Source organism: Macaca nemestrina, chromosome 6 (assembly GCF_043159975.1).
Source record: "Macaca nemestrina isolate mMacNem1 chromosome 6, mMacNem.hap1, whole genome shotgun sequence".
Classification (NCBI taxonomy): Eukaryota; Metazoa; Chordata; class Mammalia; order Primates; family Cercopithecidae; genus Macaca; species Macaca nemestrina.
Genome location: NC_092130.1, coordinates 21,115,336 through 21,133,831, shown reverse-complemented (window position 1 = coordinate 21,133,831; position 18,496 = coordinate 21,115,336). Strand labels below are relative to the sequence as shown.

Sequence of the window (18,496 nt, the reverse complement as noted above, 5' to 3'; positions counted from 1 at the left end):
CTCAAAGAAATAAGGATTTAGGAAGAACTTAAGTTTCAGCTTTTTAAAAAGTATCTCTATGTCCCTGATATTCCAAAAGGAAAATTTGGCTGAGGCATGGGAAGTACTAGGATCCCCTGATACCAAGACAGCGGAGCATTAGGCTGGGATGGCTCAGGGATCCAAGATCTGTGCCTCGTGTGAACCAGATTCCTCCATCAGGCCAACTCCACCAGGACACATAAATTCCTCCACAACAACAGGGAGAGTTTCTCCTGGTGCTCCTTTGCTGCCTTCTTTCAATGATATTCAGTGCTCAAGACCTTCTTTTGATGATGTTGAGAGACATGCACCTTCAGAAATGGAGACCAATAGGAAAGTCAATGCACATGATCTTGGTCCTTTAATTACGCCAGATTCAACCCTTTCACCTGGACAGGAAGCAGCTGCCCAGGCTCTGTTCTTCTACCTCATCCTCCTGTCAGATGGCACAGATGTGTCCCAGGGGAATGTTCCTGAGAAGCAAATCTTCTGTCATGCTCTCTTCTCTGGAAAGCCATCATGGACCTCCCCAAGGATTCTTTCCTCGGGGATGGCCATGGCCCAGCACATCCTTCACTGACCACAAAAAAACGTGTCTTCACAAGTGCTGGATTTTGTCTTCTGTTCACACAACTTGAAAACAGAAGCAATGCACCTTCATAATTGATCATGCCTCCCAAGAAGCCTACTTCCAAAGATCAGAATCATAAAATGCATTTTTGCTTTCTTCATAAGCAATTTTGATATTTTCTGTCAGTTTCATTGCTATTAAGTGATCATTCCATGCTTCAAATGAAAGCTAGAATTACAATTCTTATGATACTGTTTTATAACTGTAGATTACCTAAATGTGAATTTTTAAGCAAATTGTTTCCATTTTATTCTATTTGTATGTAATTATACTATTTTTCTTGTTAAGTCCACTAAAATAATTCATAAACACAGCAAAAACTTTGTCTTCTAAGATAATTTTGAATATTTTCTCTTTTAGTTTTATTGCTATTAAGTGATTATGTAAGTACTCAAGTGGAAACATGATAGAATTATTCTCAGGATAGTGTTTTACGAACACACATGGTATAAATGGAAGTTGTGTTAGTAAATTGCCTCCATTTTATTTGATTTCTGCATAAAATACATTCTTTTCAACATTGCTATTTAACAAGTCTCTTCTTTTAGTCCAGAAAAATAGCAATAGTTTTATCTTCTAAAGTATTTTTCTTTTTTTTTTTTTTTTTTTTTTTTTTTTGAGACGGAGTCTCGCTGTGTCTCCCAGGCTGGAGTGCAGTGGCGTGATCTCGGCTCACTGCAAGCTCCGCCTCCCGGGTTCACGCCATTCTCCCGCCTCAGCCTCCCAAGTAGCTGAGACTACAGGCGCCCGCCACCACGCCCGGCTAGTTTTTTGTATTTTTAGTAGAGACGGGGTTTCACCATGTTAGCCAGGATAGTCTCGATCTCCTGACCTCGTGATCCACCCGCCTCGGCCTCCCAAAGTGCTGGGATTACAGGCTTGAGCCACCGCGCCCGGCCTAAAGTATTTTTCAATTTCTCTTCTTTAGTTTCTCTGTAGTAGTTACGTGATTACACAATTGCTCAAATGGAAGCTCAACAGAATTATCATTTTTAGGATAGTATTTAGGAATTTATTTTCAAGTGAATTTTATTTTCTTCAATCTCTAGATAGTATGAAGATGGCACTTCAATTGCTGATGTTTAACAAGTCCCCAGTAACACAAACTGTAGTTGTAGTAAGAGCAGTTGTGTAAGTAAATACATGGAGACATTTGAAATTCAGTTTATTTCTGTATAGAGCAGGGGCTGAATTTACTCTAAATAATTCATATATTTATCTAAACAAATGTCAGTTTAAAAAGAGCTGTCTTAAAATAACTTCCTTTCCTGGGTGACTTAAAAGAGGCAATCTAGGAGAAAACTACATTCTTTTCTTCTGTCAATCATGCTATGGATCCTTAGGGACCTGGGTTTTCTTTTAGGGATCAAAATCTTACACCTATTAAAGGCCAAACATGGCTGGGCATGGTGGCTCACACCTGTAATCCCAGCACTTTGGGAAGCCAAGGCAGAAAGACTGCTTGAGCTCAGGAGTTCAAGACCACCCTGGGCAACAAAGTGAGACCCGGTCTCCACAAAAAACCCAAAATATTAGCTGAGTGTAGTGGTGTGTGCCTGTGATCCCATCTACTCAGGAGGCTGAGGAAGGAGGATCGCTTGAGCCCCAGATGTCAAGGCTGCAGTGAGCTATAATTTTGCCAGCACACTCCAGCCTGTGGGTAACAGAGCAAGACCCTGTGTCAATTTTTTTTTTAAAGGCAAAACATACCTTTAAAATAAAGGGGGAAAAATCTGCCTATTATCTACTTTAAGTCTTCTGTGAGGTAGTATTGCACACTGATAGCTAAGATTGAGATTTCACTGTGGAAGGCAATAGAAAAAAGCAGGTAACAATATTTTTTCACACTCACAGTCTGTTTCTCACATATACAGGCCCTCTTTTAAGGGGTTCTTTGTCTTAATGTTAGCAACTACTACAGTTTGTGTCCCTGCAGTTGCCCAAGAAATGTTGAGTGAATTAAATTTCATTTTGAACCCAGAGATACTAATTAAACTTATTGTAAGTGATGTTTTAAAGATGAAAAAGGACCAACGACTATATATTTCTCCACAAACGATGAATAAAATAGTTTTCAGAAAGTTTGGAGTGGGTGCTTAAAACTATATTTCAGGGGGTGGCTTGATTTTTCAAATTTCCTGTGGCCACATTTTGGATTATTTCAATTCCAATGTGATACAAAATTTGGAGAAATTGAAAAGAAATTTTATAAAAATTATAATGAGGAAATACACAGCATAGAAGAATAAACAGGAGACAGAATAAAGCATTAAAAGTACAGATTCCAGAACTGTCCAGTACAGCAGCCACTAGCCACATGTGGCTACTGAGCATTCGAAATATGGCTAGCATGGACTGAGATGCATTGTGAGTATAAAGTACACAATGGATTTAACATGATTTAGTATAAAGAAAAGTCTGTGAAATCTCTCTCTTTCTGTTTTCCCCCATCAGAACCCTACTTCTGCATTCAGACAGGCAGGGGATGCCTCATCCTTTGAATACTGGCACATTAAGAGCAGTCACATAGGTAAGAACTGAACACAAGTACTACAAGACAGGAGGTTAAGCAAGATCTAAAAATCAAGGTGATCAACAAGAACGGTAATCTTTTCTTTTCCAGGAAAAAAGAATGGAAGAAACAGAAAGTACTGGGCACAATGTATCCAACACTGTGTTTTGAATGACTCCAGATTCTATGACTGCCTAGAGGGGTTTTGCTGGATCAGTGCAATGTCATGTGATTATTGGAAATTATTCCCTTTTTTCAAGAATTTTTTAAGAATTAGGTTAAGTTAGATTTGAGCAAACTTAATTACCTTGCCAGTCATTTGTTTTTCAGAAACATAATAATCTGTGTATTTGATTCAATTAGGAGGAGGCCCATGGGTTCTTTTGTAAATCACAAGTGTAAAATAGAGACTCTAAAAGTCATTTATTGAGCAATTACCATGTTCTAGGCAATGACCTTGTGAGAGAAATACCATTATGCCTATTTTACTAATATGAGAAATGAATCAAAAAGAGGTGAAGTAACTTGTCCAAAGAAATACACCAAGTGGGGGAGCTGATTTGTACCCACAAATGGTTCTTCGTTAATTCTCTTTCAGCTGAGGAAGATAATTTCAAATGTAAGCATATGTCCTGATTTTATCTTGTGTACATCATATTAAAACTCAGAAGGACTGGTTAGCCAATCGACATCATCCTTCAAACTTCTCTCCCTCTCTCCCTTCACTCAATCTAGTCAACAATTAGAAGACAGAATCAAAGTGTGATTTGATACCTGAAAAAGACTATGATGACTGAAGGAACTGTAGAGTACGCTAGATCACAAAAAATAATTCCTGCATGTTGACGGTGAGGGTTCAGTTCTCATTCTCCCCATCACATTTCTATGTGTATATGCCATCAGGACAAACACTTGCAAATATAAGCAAACTGCTGATTGTGGGAGGGTGGGACGGAGTGGAGAATGAATCAGCTGTTAAGATAAATCATCTGTTCAACTGTTAACCCCAGGCAAGCACAAAAACCCACAGAATATTATGAAAGAATATTCTTAAGCACTAGATGTTTTTAGGAATTCTAGAAACAAAGACTGAGATAGCACTTGTTACAGACTATTTTTTTTTAGAGCGGTTTTAGGTTCACAGCAAAACTGAAAGGTACATAGATGGCTGGGTGCAGTGGCTCACACCTGTAATCCCAGCACTTTGGGAGGCAGAGGCAGGCACATCACTTGAGGCCAGGAGTTCGAGACCAGCTTGGCCAAAATGGCAAAACTCCCTCTCTACTAAAAATACAAAAATTAGGCGGGTGGTAGTAGCACATGCCTGTAATCCCAGCTACTCGGGAGGCTGAGGCAGGAGGATTGCTTGAATCCAGGGAGGGAGAGGTTACAGTGAGCCGAGATCGCACCACTGCACCCCAGCCTGGGTGACACGGTGAGACTCCCTCTCCAAAAAAAAAAAAAAGAAGACACAGAGATTTCCCATATATCCACTACCCCATTCAGGAACAGCCTCTCCTACTACCAACATTCCCCATTAGAGTGGTACGTTTGTTACAATCGATGAACTTGTACTGACATATCATTATCACTCAAATATTATTGTTTTGTTTTGTTTTGTTTTTGTTTTGTTTTGTTTTTTGAGACGGAGTCTCACTTTGTCGCCCAGGCTGGAGTGCAGTGGCACCATCTCGGCTCACTGCAAGCTCCGCCTCCTGGGTTCATACCATTATCCTGCCTCAGCCTCCGAGTAGCTGGGACTACAGGCACCCACCACCACGCCCGGCTAATTTTTTTGTATTTTTAGTAGAGACGGGGTTTCACCATGTTAGCCAGGATGGTCTGGATCTCCTGACCTCGTGATCCGCCCGCCTCGGCCTCCCAAAGTGCTGGGATTACAGGCATGAGCCACCGCGCCCGGCCACCCAAATATTATTAAACAATCTCTCCTTTTCCTACTTTTATTGTGGTTATTAGAAAATTTAAAATTACACATATGTGGCTTGTATTATATTTCTATCGGACAATGTTGCTCTAGAATCAGCCTGTCTGGGTGTTAAATCCTCCACAAACCTGAGGTGTGACCTTACACACTTAACATCACTTTGTCTCAGTTTCCTTAAGTGCACAATGGGCTTAAATTTAGACAATACTTTAAAGCAGTGGTCCCCACCCTTTTTGGCACCAGGGATCACGTTTCTTGGAAGACAATTTTTCCTCGGAACGGGGGTGGGGGTGGGGGAATGGTTTCAGGATGAAATTGTCCCATCTCAGGTTCTCATAAGGAGTGCCCAGCCTAAATCCTTCGCATGCGCAGTTCACAATAGGGTTCCTGTTCCCGCTCCTATGAGAATCTAATGCCACCACTGATCTGACGGAGCAGAGCTCAGTCGGTAATGCTCATGCGCCATGCTCACCTCCTGCTGTGCGGCCCCCTTCCCTTCTGTGGCCCAGGGGTTGGGGAGTCCTGCTTTAAAGGGTTAAGAGCATTTCTTAGACATACTGATGTTGGCATGTGCCAGTGTTTAGTAATAATAGCAAGGCTACCAGCAAAATGATCAAAGAGTGAGCCTGTTCAGAGACAGAACAGAACTGGAAGTGGGATATAGTTGAAAAATGGAAGGATCACTAGAGTTTATTAAAACACACACAAACAAAAACAATACAAAACAAGCAGGCAACTAGTTAATGTTTAGAGTTACATTTTCCAGAGTCATAAAAGCATCATTCCTATGTCAGTTGTTACAGAGGAAATCTGGAGGAAATAGTGCCAGATGTCAGGTATGCTGACCATTGACTGAAAATAAAAATAAATACATCTACAAAGCAAGGACAGTGATACATCTGTGGCTGTTAACTGGAGTCTTAGGCTTTCATTCCCCAGCCTTGTTGAGGATGCAGAAACTGAATTAAGCCAACATCAGAGGCAGAGCACCAAGCAACAAAATCTGATTTTAAACAGATTGCTGCCAGTGATTTTCTCAAACCATAAGTAAAACACAGAATCTATAGTTTGCCCATTTTTTCTTTTGAGACAAAAAGTTTTGATACCCGTAAGGTTGTGAGAATTAAATAAAATATCACATCTATTATATTTACATGCATTAATAATAGCTTTTATTATTAAAATGTTAATTGGGAATATTATTATGGGAAAGTCATGAGGATAAAAAAGTTATAGGTTAGATTCACCATGTTTAAAATAATAATAATACAGCTGTGCGCAGTGGCTCACGCCTGTAATCCCAGCACTTTGGGAAGGCCAAGGTGGGTGGATCACGAGGGCAGGAGATCGAGACCAGCCTGGCCAACATGATGAAACCCCGTCTGTAATAAAAATACAAAAAAATTAGCTGAGCATGGTGGCACACACCTGTAGTCCCAGCTACTCGGGAAGCTGAGGCAGGAGAATCGCTTGAACCTAGGAGGCGAAGGTTGCAGTGAGCCAAGATCACGCCACTACACTACAGCCTGGCAACAGAGTGAGACTCTGTCTCAAAGTAATAATAATAATAATAGTTGTGAGTTACATCAAAATTGGCATTAAAATATAATCAGATTCAGAAAGATTAATTTTTTCTTAGAGTCAGGTTCCCATTCTGTCACCCAGGCTGGAGTGCAGTGGCATGCTCATGGCTCACTGCAGCCTTGAACTCCTGGGCTCAAGTGATTCTCACATCTCAGTCTCCTGAGTAGCTGGGACTATAGGCATGCGCCATCACTCCTGACTAAGTTTTTCTATTTTTAATAGAGACAGGGTCTCACTTTGTTGGCCAGGCTGGTCTCGAACTCCTGGCCTGAAGTGATCCTCCTGTCTTAGCCTCCCAAAGTGCTGGAATTCCAGGAGTTAGCCACCACACCCAACCTCAGAAAGAGTAATTTTAAGAAAAAAATTAATGGAGAAATCACTGATTTAAAATACGGAGCATTTCGATTGGAGAGTCGTGAACTAATTTGGAACTATTTAGTACTTTTTACATTTGCCAGTAGCAGTGACAGCAGAAAATACGTTTCCAGGTGGTAGAATTTAAAATTAATGTAAATCCAAAGAGCTAAGATATGAATGGAAAGGAAGAAAATGAGTGATTTTCTTATGGATAAAATGTGACTATCATTAAAAAATAGAGTAGGTGAATGAATAATAAATTAACTAGCATATTAAGAGAAGGAAAAGAATAATATTGAGACTTGTTAGGAAAATAATTAACACTGTTAACTGTCAGTACAAAATCACTTCAGGAGTGGCTAATAGGCCTACAGACAGGGTCTCATCCCTGAGAACCCTCCCCAGTACACAGGGGCAAGCTCAGGCAGAACCTGATCCCTTAGGCAGAACTGATTGGTTCAGAGAAGAACATGTGGCCCAAATGAGGCCAATAAGATTCCATCTCGGGAGTTTGGAATTTGGAGCTGAGCACTACAGAAACTGGGAGTCAGAGTCATATAAATGGCAGTGTTCTTGAGAGAAGGTCTGTGGATCTAGAATTTATTGTTGAGGATATTGAATTCGCCTTGGCTCCTAGTTCAACAACAGGCATAACTGTGTCTGGTACTGTGCCCTTTCTAATACTGCTCTCCTGCTTCCTCTCTACAACCCCCTTTAGGCTCAAGCTAGCATGTTTAAGTTTCTGTTATTTAAAACCATAAATAACATTTCAAAACAAATCACTTGAGGTAATATTTATACAGTATCAAGAAAAAATTTACTACTTTGATGTTTTCAATAAAATTCTACATACTAAATGTAAATTAGATTCTATAAAATGTATTTAAGTATGAATGATGAAGGCCTGAAAATTCCAGGAGAGATAAATGCAAATATCAGGGAAGTAATAATAGCTATCAATAAAGAGGAAGAACATGAATTTTCCATTTGGTTTTATGGACTACATGATTCTTATGTTTCTCATTTTGCAAATGGAAGATTGATGGAAACTGTCAAAATCTAGCCCAGGCCCATAGGCTGTTGTTTGAGAACTATTAAACCATAGAGGCTATGAAATACAGAACATATTTATCTTTTTGTCTTTTGGCTATTCAATAAACTCATTTTTACAAATTTGGAATTGAGGTCAGGGGAAATTGATTGCCTCAAGGTCAGGAGGGTAATTTTAGGCAAAGCTGCTTCTAGAACCCTGTCTAATGCTCTTTGGAAATAAACACATTGCTAAAGAAATGTCTCCTGAAGATTGGAAGCATAATGAATAAAACAAGGTAGCCTATTCATTATAGATATCTTATTGGTAATCAAAGCTTGCCTTGTTGTGTTGTAAATGTTTAGATTATAACTGTCTAGACATTTCATTAATATTTATTGAAGCATGGGAGATACTAATTTGTTCACTTATGAGTCACTGTGGATGTAAAAAAACAAATAAATGAAATTACCCTCATAATGTTAAATACTACAACATAACAATTTGATGTTCTTTTTTAAGATTTCAAAGTGAATGTTGATTAGGCAGCAATACATTATGCTAAAATTTTCATCTCAGAAATAGTTTCATTAGTCTAGAATTTGTTGGTTGGGACATTGTAATTATTATTCCATAAGTAAGAAGATACTATCTCTAATGCACGTGATTTTTGATATAAAAGAGAAGCACACATTTTATTGTTCCTATTAAAACTGTGCATGGTACATCATGGAAGGTCTGTTCCACCCTTTGACTGTGGGAAAATTTCTACTCTATATTCTTCTCTATAAATGATAATGAAATGAAATGAATGTAGATACTCTGCCACCCTGCAATCTTTACTAACTTTGAAATTTTCATTTTGTTTACTAAATAAACTAATATATTAATCTGTGTCAAAGAAAAGTAGGATCAGTTTTTATAATGAGTACATATTATCATTATTATTTTTGAGATGGAGTTTCACTCTTGTTGCCCAGGTTGTAGTGCAATGGTGCAATCTTGGCTCACTGCAACCTCTCCCTCCTGGGTTCAAGCTATTCTCCTGCCTCAGCCTCCCGAGGAACTGGGATTACAGGTGCCTGCCACCATGCCCAGCTAATTTTTTGTATTTTTAGTAGAGACGGGGTTCACCATGTTGGCCAGGCTGGTCTCAAATTCCTGACCTCAGGTGATCCACCCGCCTCTGATTCCCAAAGTGCTGGGATTACAGGTGTGAGCCACCACACCCAGCCAAGTACATGTTATTTTTATAAATGAGAGAAAATGCATTTTACTGTCAGAAAAAGTGGAATCAAATCATGACAATGTTTTCCACTCCTGTTGGTAACTTTTCAACCCTATATTTAGGTTATGCTTGCTATATCATACATATTTATTTTGTTTGCTATATCATATATAAATATGTTTTGTTTTCAAGATGAAAACAAAAAATTGCCTTTTTTTTCTTATTGTAAAAGTAATACAGAGACTTCCAGTTCCAAGACAGTTCCAGTTGTACGTCTCCATATTCTTCTGCTAAGTATAGCTAAAAACTCTGGACAGTATATGTAAAGTAAATATAAGGGGACTCTGAAAGGTAGAAATAAGGCAGATTGGCTATTTACCTTAAAAGACATGCTAGCAAATTCCTTGGGATTTCTTTTTGCTTCATATATCCCAGACTGGGTTCTGGCAATACAGGCAACCTAGAAATGCCAGGGGATTCATATAACGCGCCCCCCCCCATCTCTACCCCAAGCCTGCTCTCTCTAGACAAAGGACCAGGAAAGGAATAGCCTAGTAAGACAGAAAACATTTAGTTAATAACCACCTGTGCAGAAAAGTTACCATGGGAGGCCTGAGCCTGCTATCCTTAGAAATTCTTGTTTGCAAGATTGGTCTTTGGCTGGCATCTGGGAACATCCTACTGTTCCTACACAGATATGAAACTTTCCCCAAATGATAAGAATGGCTCACTGAGCCTAGACTGTTGGCAAACAATGTAGCTTCTGCTGCACAGCTGCTTTCCTTCTGAGAGTCTGCAGTTTTGATAGGTGCAAGACAGTTGGTATCTACATGATTGACACAGTTGTCTGTGTCCCCCTCCAAATCTCATCTTGAATTGTAATTCCCATAATTCCTACATGTCGAGGGAGGGTCCTGATAGGAGGTGATTGGATCATAGGTGTGGTTTCCCCCATGCTCTTCTCGTGACAGTGAGTGAGTTCTCACGAGATCTGATGATTTTCTAAGTGTCTGAATTTCCCCTGCTTGCACATACTCTCTTGCTGCCATGTGAAGAAAGTCCTTGCTTCCCCTTCACCTTCTGCCATGATTGTTAAGTTTCCTGAGGCCAACCCAGACATGTGGAACTGTGAGTCAATTACATCTCTTTCCTTTATAAACTACCCAGTCATGGGCAGTTCTTTATAGCAGCAGCAGTGAAATGGACTAATACAATAATCAACTGTCCCCAAAACCTAGGGCACTGAGTCTCTAATAATCTTCCTTTGTAGACACGATTCATGCCTGTTGTCACAGTTCCCTGTTAACAAAATTAAGTGTGCTCTGTATAATTTCCCTGGGAGAGAATCCTTAGAATCTTGTGCCTGGTTTCCTCCAGACTTCATTCCATGAGGCTATTCCTTTTGCTCATTTTATTTGTGACTGCAACTATATGCTGAGTCCTATGAGTCCTAGTGAAACCTGGAAGTGTTCTTGGAGACCCCTGACACACTGCCATACTCCAACCAAATATCACAGAAAAAAGGAGTGGTCCCACCCCCACCAATCAGTAGTAGCTGAATGGGAAGCCTAGACTTTCACCCTTGATGGACTATAGGGTCTCCTAAACCCCCACCAGGCTGGTTTCAGAGAAGGCTGAGTGGAAGCCAAACTTTCACCATCTTCCAGTGGTAATGAGTCCCCGACACATCCTCCGAAGTGTCACTGGAGGCCACATGAGGATGTAACAGTGAAACAGCAAATGAACTAACAATAATTAATCAATTTTTTAAAGGGACCTTTACTCATTCCTGCATGTAGGCTAGGATAATTTTAGAACACTGAGATAATATGCAAAAACAGCAATCACGTAGTTTTAAAAACTAACTCTAGGATTAAAGGAGAAGTATGTAAGCAGCTAACTATATTTTGTTAAAGATTTATAGGAACATTTGTCATGTGACAAAGACAAAGAAGTTCCCAACCACTTTGGACCCTCACTGGTGCCCAGATGTCTGTGGTTATTGGTCATCTCTTGATCTCAACTCCCTCCTCGTCTCCTTACCCTTAACATAAAAAGAGCCTAAAATTTGTACTGACTTAAGATGGTACTTTAGAATGATGGTCCACCATCTTTTCAGTTAGCTGGCTATCTGAATAAATCTGCTTTTCCTTCCACCAACCATCATTTTTCATGTCTGGCTTTCAAGCAGTGAGCAGCCGAACCTAGGTTCAGTTACATAGGGCAGTAATGAGGCATCCCTCTCCCTCCCAACCAGGGTGCTATCAGTGGAGGCCTAGTGGGGAGCCTGAACTCCCAACCCTGCCCAGCAGTAATGAGATGCCTTCCCCACCAACCTAGGTTGCCAAGGAGGCCTGATGGAAAGCTTTGACTTTCTCCCCAGTCAGAGAGGTTGAAGGTGGCATCTCCCTTCTCCTAACAATTCAGTGTCAGAGGAGGCCTGCTGAAACAGAACATTTAATAAGATTCAGCACCAAGATAATACAGATGTTGGAATGATGTTATCCTAGCCTATGTGATAAGGGTTTTAAAGCAGTCATCATAAAATGCTTCAACGAACAACTAAGAGTATGCTCAAAATGAATAAAAAGGCTTAGCAAAGGAATAGAAGGTATAAAGAAAAAATAGATGGAGATTTTAGAACTGAAAAATACAATATCCCAAAAAAATCAGTGGATGGAAGAATGGAGCAGACAGAAGAAAGAATCAATGAACCTGAAGATAGAACAAGAGAAGTTATCTAATCTGAACAATGGAGAAAAAATGGACGGAAATAAAATGAACTGAGGTTCAGGGACCTGTAGACTATACCAATATATCTAACATTTGCACAATCAGAGCCCTGGAAGGAGAGGAGAAAGAGGGTCGACCTCAAAAAGTATTTAAAAAACTCATGTTTGAAAATTGCCCAAATTTGACTAAAGACATAAGCTTACAGATTAAGGAAGCTGAGTGAACCCCAAACAAACACAAATAAATCCCCACCATGACACATCATTAGTCAAACTTTTGAAAACTAAAGACAAAAAAATAAAAATATTGAAAGCAGCAAAAGGGAAACAATGGCTTATGAGTAGAGTAGAAAACAATTAGAATGACACAGGATTTCTCATCTAAAACATTGGAGGCTAGAAGAAAGAAGCACATTTTTCAAGTGCCAAAATAAAAGAACAGCCAGCCCAGAATTCTATATCCAGTGAAAATATGCTTCAGGAATAAAGGGGAAATCAAGACATTCTGAAATGAAGGAAGACTAAGAGCTTTTGTTGCTAGTTGACCTACTGTGATGGTTAATTTTAGATGTCAATCTGACTTGATTAAGGAATACCTAGAAACCTGGTAAAGCATTATTTTTGGGTGTGTCTGTGAAGATGCTTCCAGCAAAGATTAGTGTGTGAGTCTGAGTAGACTAGCTGGGGGAGATTCAACGCAATGTGGGCAGGCACCATCCAATCTGCTAGGGTTTCAGAAAGAACAAAAACAGAGAAAAGGTGAATGTGTCATTCTATCTGCTGGAACTGGAATGTGATGTGCTTTTTCCTTCCTTGTCCTAGGAAAACAACTTCAGGCTCCCCAGGCCTTTGAATTCTAGGACTTATACCAGAGTCACCCTCCCTCCCCAACCAACTGGATTCTTAGACCTTTGTCCTTAGACTAGGAGTTACATCACTAACTTCCCTGGTTCTGCAGCCTTGGAGCTTACACCCTGCCACACTACCAGCATCCCAGAGCCTCCAGTTTGCAGATGACCTGTCAAGGGATTTCTCAGCCTCCACAATTGTATGAGCCAATCCCTCTAATAAATCCCTTTACACTTCACTTGAACTAGTAACACGTTATTGCTAATTGATTGTTTTAAGTTATGTAAATATAGTGTAATACCTAGAGCAACCACCACAAAATTTACACAAAGAGATAAACTGAAAAAAATTATACAAAGAGATATACTCAAAAACACTGCAGACAAATCAAAATGGAATTCTAAAATAATATTCAAGAAATCAATAGAAAAACAAGAAAAAATAGAAAAGCTAAAAATAGAAGCAACAAACAGAAAACAAAATATGGTTTGGAAGACTTAAGTCTCAACAGATTACGAATTACCTTATAAACAAATAGTCTACTTTATTTCTAAAAGGCAAAACTCAGAAACAACTAAAATGCCCAATAAGTGAATGGCTAGACAAATTGTCGTAAATCCACACAGGGAATCCTACTCAGTCATAAAAAGAAATGAACCATTGATACACAAAATAGTTTGACTGGGTATCAAGGGCCTTATGATGAAAGAAGAGGCTGATCTCAAAACACTTATACTATATGATTCCATTTACATAACATTCTGGAAATGACAAAATTATAGAGGTAGAAAACAGATTAGTGGCCAGTGATTAGGAGCGGCCAGAGGAATGGGAATGGATGTGAGTACAAAGAGGTAACACAAGTGCTATGTTTGTGGTGATGGAATAGTTCTTTGTGTTGATCATAGTGGTAATTACATGAATCTGCATGTGATAAAATGGCATAGAGCTATAAGTACACTCATTGCATCAATGTCAATTTTCTGGTTTTGATGTACTACAGTGATGTAAGATGTAATTCACTGGGAAAAACTGAGTGAAAAGTACAAATGACTTTTCTTTTCGCAGAAGGTCATAATAATTAAAGATTATAATTATAAAGTAATGTAAGTATAATTATAAATAGAAGTATATTTATAATTATAATTATCATTTATAAGTATATAATCTTTATAATTATTTTTAAATAATTGTAGATTTTAAATAATTGTAGATTTAGATAATTGTAGATTCCCAGGAGAATCTACAATTATCTAAAAATAGAGTTTAAAAAGCCTCATAAAAGACCAGGCATGGTGGCTCATGCCTGTAATTCCCAGCACTTTGAGAGGCCAAGATGGGTGAATTGTTTGAGTTCAGGAGTTTGAGACCAGTGTGGGCAACATGGCAAAATTCTGCCCTAGAAAAACAACACGCACACAAAATTAGCTGGATGTGTTGGCGCATACCTGTAGTTTAAGCTACTCGAAATGCTGACGTGGATCACCTGAGCCTGGCACTTCAAGGTTGCAGTGAGCCATGATGGTGCTGCTGCACTCCAGCCTGAGTAATGGAGCAAGATCAAAAAAAAAAAATCACATAAACTATACATACGTGTATGTGTGTGTACAAAGTCTAGAAAAGCAATGATAGGCTCTACAAAAAGTTAGCAGAGTTATGAATATATCTGTATTACTTGAATATTTTTTAAAAGAATGCCTTTGTGAACTTCTCATATAAAAAAAGTAATGTAAAATCATTGTAAAAAATTCAGATATACATAGAAACATAAACAAGATGAAAATCGCCTGTTCTATGATGCCACAGATAATTTAATTCACCTAACAAATATTTACTGAGTACATTCTACAGAGCTATGATCTATCACGATTTTAGTGTGCATTTCAGAACTTTCCTGTACCTCCAGAGTTCTATACAAATTGTAATCATTCATTGATACGTATTGTTACAAGCGTAATATGTACAGCTGGCCTTCTGGATCCACAGGTTCCAAAACTATGGATTCAATCAACCTTGGGTCAAAAGTATTAGGGAAAAAAACCAAAGATAATAAGACAACAATAAAAAATAATGGAAGTAAAAGCAGTACAGTATACCAACTATTTAAATAGCATTTCCATTGTATTAGATATTATAAGTAATTGAGAGATGATTTAAAGTATATGAAAGGATGTGTATAGGTTATATGCAAATACTATGCTATTTTATATGAGGGACTTGAGCATCCTCAGATTTTGTTATTTATTGGAGGTCCTAGAACCAATCCCCTACCAATACCAAAGGACAACTGTTATATAATAAGCTCTTATTACTTAACATTCATTATTCATTCATTTAGCATATATTTATTGAGCACCTATATTAGCCAATACCATGCTAGGTTCTGAGAATGGAAAGGTGAATAAATTGTTTCCTAACAAAATTTACTGATATGGTTTGTCTTCGTGCCCCCACCCAAATCTCATCTCAAATTATAATCCCCACGTGTTGAGGGAGGGAGTTGGTGGGAGGTGATTGGATCATGGAGGTGGTTTCCTCCATGCTGTTCTCATGATAGTGAGGAGCTCTCCTGAGATCTGATGGTTTAAAAGTGGCAGTTTCCCCCTGCGTGCGTGCTCTCTCTCTCTCTCTCTCTCTCTCTCCTGCTGCCATGTAAGACATGCCTTGCTTCCCCTTCACCTTCTTCCATGATTGTAAGTTTCCTGAGGCCTCCCTAGCCCTGTGGAACTGTGAGTCAATTAAACCTCTTTTATTTAGAAATTACCCAGTCTCAGGTAGCATCTTTATAGCAGTGTGAAAACTAACATGCTTATAATATAGTGGGAGAGAATATCACTAAAGAAATAATATTTCCAAGAAGTATACAACTATAGATTGTCAAGTTCAGACAACTGTAAACAATGTTCTGAATATTCATCTGTGAAAGGAAAGGGTGATGTCTATGATGGCAAGATACCGTGGCATGTTTATTATTGATGGGAATGAGCCAGTAGAAAGAGGTTAAAAATACAAGAGCAAGAGAAGGGAATCCTGTATTTACAGAAAGCTTCCTTAGAATAAAAAAGCCAGAGACCAAGTGAAAGGGTTGGCTTCAAATAGAAGGGAACTGCCTCAACTGAAATAAGTAAAAGTGAGGATGACTGAAAATATAGCTTCGTTTGTAGATTTAGAGGTTTGAAGAATTGCCAAAATAAGGGACAATGTCATCTGCCTAGAGCAAAGGCGTATGTTGCAAGTTCTGAGGTTTGAAGAGAATGGAGTTTTTAAGTAGTAGTTTGAGGAAAACATGCTGAATAGAGAAGGGCAATAACTGGGCATGCTTCATTAAGAACCTGTATTCTGTCACGTGGGGCAGATTCTAAATATTTTCAGCTCTCTTATTGCAGGCAAGATAAAGGCAAATGAGTAGGTATTAGAAGAGAGAGAGACAAACTTCTAGAGGGAACCAAATTTTTAAAGGGGATTGTCTTCCAACTGGGAAGAGAGGGAAAGCTTTATGAGGGGAGTAGATCTGAGCTGGGCAAGAGAACACACTTGCTAGAGAAAGAAAATGGCCAAAGAGAGAAAAGGGGAGAAAAAAGTCTGGGGGAGACGGAAATAAAAGCAGAGTAGAGGTGGATTTCTGGCCTAGGTGCAGGAATTTCCTTTTGTCTTCCAAAGCAAATGTGGTCTTAGTAATATTAACAGTTTATCATCTGATGTTGTGAAATTGTTTCTATATATTTTTTAGACTCTTAGACCTGACAATCTATGGAGGAATTCCCAGGCATCTTTAGCTGCTACAGAGATGACGGAATGAAGGACAAGTATATCATCCTCCACACATTAAAAGAGAGGCTCCAGCGAGCAACAGAAGGCAAAAGTTCTTTTTTTTTTTTTGAAACAGAGTCTTGCTCTCTCACCCAGGATGGAGTGCAGTGGCATGATCTTGGCTCACTCCTACCTCCACCTCCCAGGCATCTTTAGCTGCTACAGAGATGGCTGAATGAAGGACAAGTATATTATCCTCCACATATTAGAAGAGAGGCTCCAGGGAGCAACAGAAGGCAAAAGTTCTTTTTTTTTTTTAAACAAAGTCTTGCTCTCTCACCCAGGATGGAGTGCAGCGGCATGATCCTGGCTCACTGCAACCTCTACCTCCCAGGTTCAAGCGATTCTCATGCCTCAGCCTCCCGAGTAGCTAGGGTTACAGAACATGCCACCACACCTAGCTAATTTTTGTATTTTTAGTAGAGATGGGGTTTCACCATGTTGGCCAGGCTGGTCTTGAACTCCTGACCTCTAGTGATCTGCCTGCCTTGGCCTCCCAAAGTGCTGGGATTACAGGCATGAGCCACTGTGCCCGGCCAACATTTATCATGTGTTGAGACTATTCCAACCTTTCTCCTCTATTTTGAAATATAAAATAAATTATTGACTACTATAGTCACCCTACTGTGCTGTGAACACTACAACTTATTCCTTCTGTCTAACCGTATTTTCGCTCCTTTTAACTTCTCTTCATCTCCCTCTCCCTCTGTATCCTTCCCAGCCTCTGGTAACCACAATTTTACTCTCTATCTCCATGGAATCAACCTTTTTAGCTCCCACATATGAGCACCTAACTTCAAAGTAAGACCCACAACCATGCAGCTATTCCCAGAAAATGATTTGAGAAAATGCTTGAAAATGTTGATCTGGGCAATGATTTTTTTTTTTTTTTTTAAATTAAGACCTTCTTCTGAAGAAAAGGGCATACTTTTCACTGAAAAAAAGTTTTTTTTTTAAATGAGCAGATACTCATGCATTACTAGTGCAGCCAAAAATTATAAAAAAGTAGGGAAGAATGCAAAATAGCATGTGCCTCTTAACTAAAGAACTGTTAAGATACAAAACTTGGCTCTTTGCTGCCTTTCCCCCACTGCCAAGAGGGAAACATGAATTAGTTACATTGCCGTCGTGCTCATTGGGAGTTCGCTATATGGACCAGATGGGGACTGCTCTGAATTTCCACTCAAGTCTGACATTCTTTTGTCAGCGTTTGTGTAACCGGCTTTCCTTGCATTCAGAGGAAAGGAGGTATGGAAGTATGGATGGGAAGGTTGGGACGATTCGATACAGTATGGTAACCTCGATCGCAGCTCTCCTATGAGACTTGCTTCATGGATTCTGAGTCACTGAAGCTTGCCCCTTCTCTTTCCTGACCCTCTTCCGTTTCCCCTTAGATTGGAGATTCTCCTCAGATTCTAAGTCTCTGAAATTATTAGTGTTCGCAGTCCCTGGGCCCATGGAGGGGTCTCAAGTCTTCAGTTCTCAAAGATCACCTTTTAAGCTTCATTCGAAACATGATACAGCCACACGAATCCTAGCCCTGAATCTCACGAAGACCTCAGTACACCTGGGGAAGGCAGCACACCCAGTTCCGACACTACTAGAGACGTCACACGCCGCAGCACCCACCCGCTCCCGGCCCAGAGCGAGCGCACGCGCAGAACGAGAGAGCGGTCACCCAGGGATCGGGGCTATCTGCACAGAGGTTACAGTCTCGGAAAGGCCTGGCTTCTTCGTGGCTTTGTGGAGATCCCGCACAGCGGCCATTCGATTAGCACCCGAAGAGATTCAAAGGAA

At 39.6% G+C, this 18,496-nt stretch overlaps 2 protein-coding genes across 3 annotated transcripts in view; one reads left to right on the top strand and one right to left on the bottom strand.

The window, feature by feature from the left end:
* C6H9orf50 (chromosome 6 C9orf50 homolog) overlaps positions 1 to 16,737 on the top strand; it is a 54,841-nt gene extending 38,104 nt beyond the window's left edge. The window contains exons 2-4 of the mRNA XM_071098140.1: positions 3,107 to 3,182; positions 3,276 to 3,392; positions 16,620 to 16,737. The gene's annotated coding sequence lies outside the window, so the exon portion shown is untranslated. The remainder of the gene's footprint in view (positions 1 to 3,106; positions 3,183 to 3,275; positions 3,393 to 16,619) is intronic.
* Positions 1 to 18,472, bottom strand: part of LOC105482352 (ring finger protein 145) — a 107,903-nt gene extending 89,431 nt beyond the window's left edge. Inside the window, exons 1-2 of one of the 2 annotated variants that reach the window (XM_071098133.1) lie at positions 18,329 to 18,472; positions 14,338 to 14,431 (exon numbers count right to left, since the gene is read on the bottom strand). The gene's annotated coding sequence lies outside the window, so the exon portion shown is untranslated. Of the gene's footprint in view, positions 1 to 14,337; positions 14,432 to 18,192 lie in introns of both variants that reach the window. The other variant, XM_071098131.1, reaches the window with a different exon arrangement.
* Positions 18,473 to 18,496: the final 24 nt, after the last annotated feature.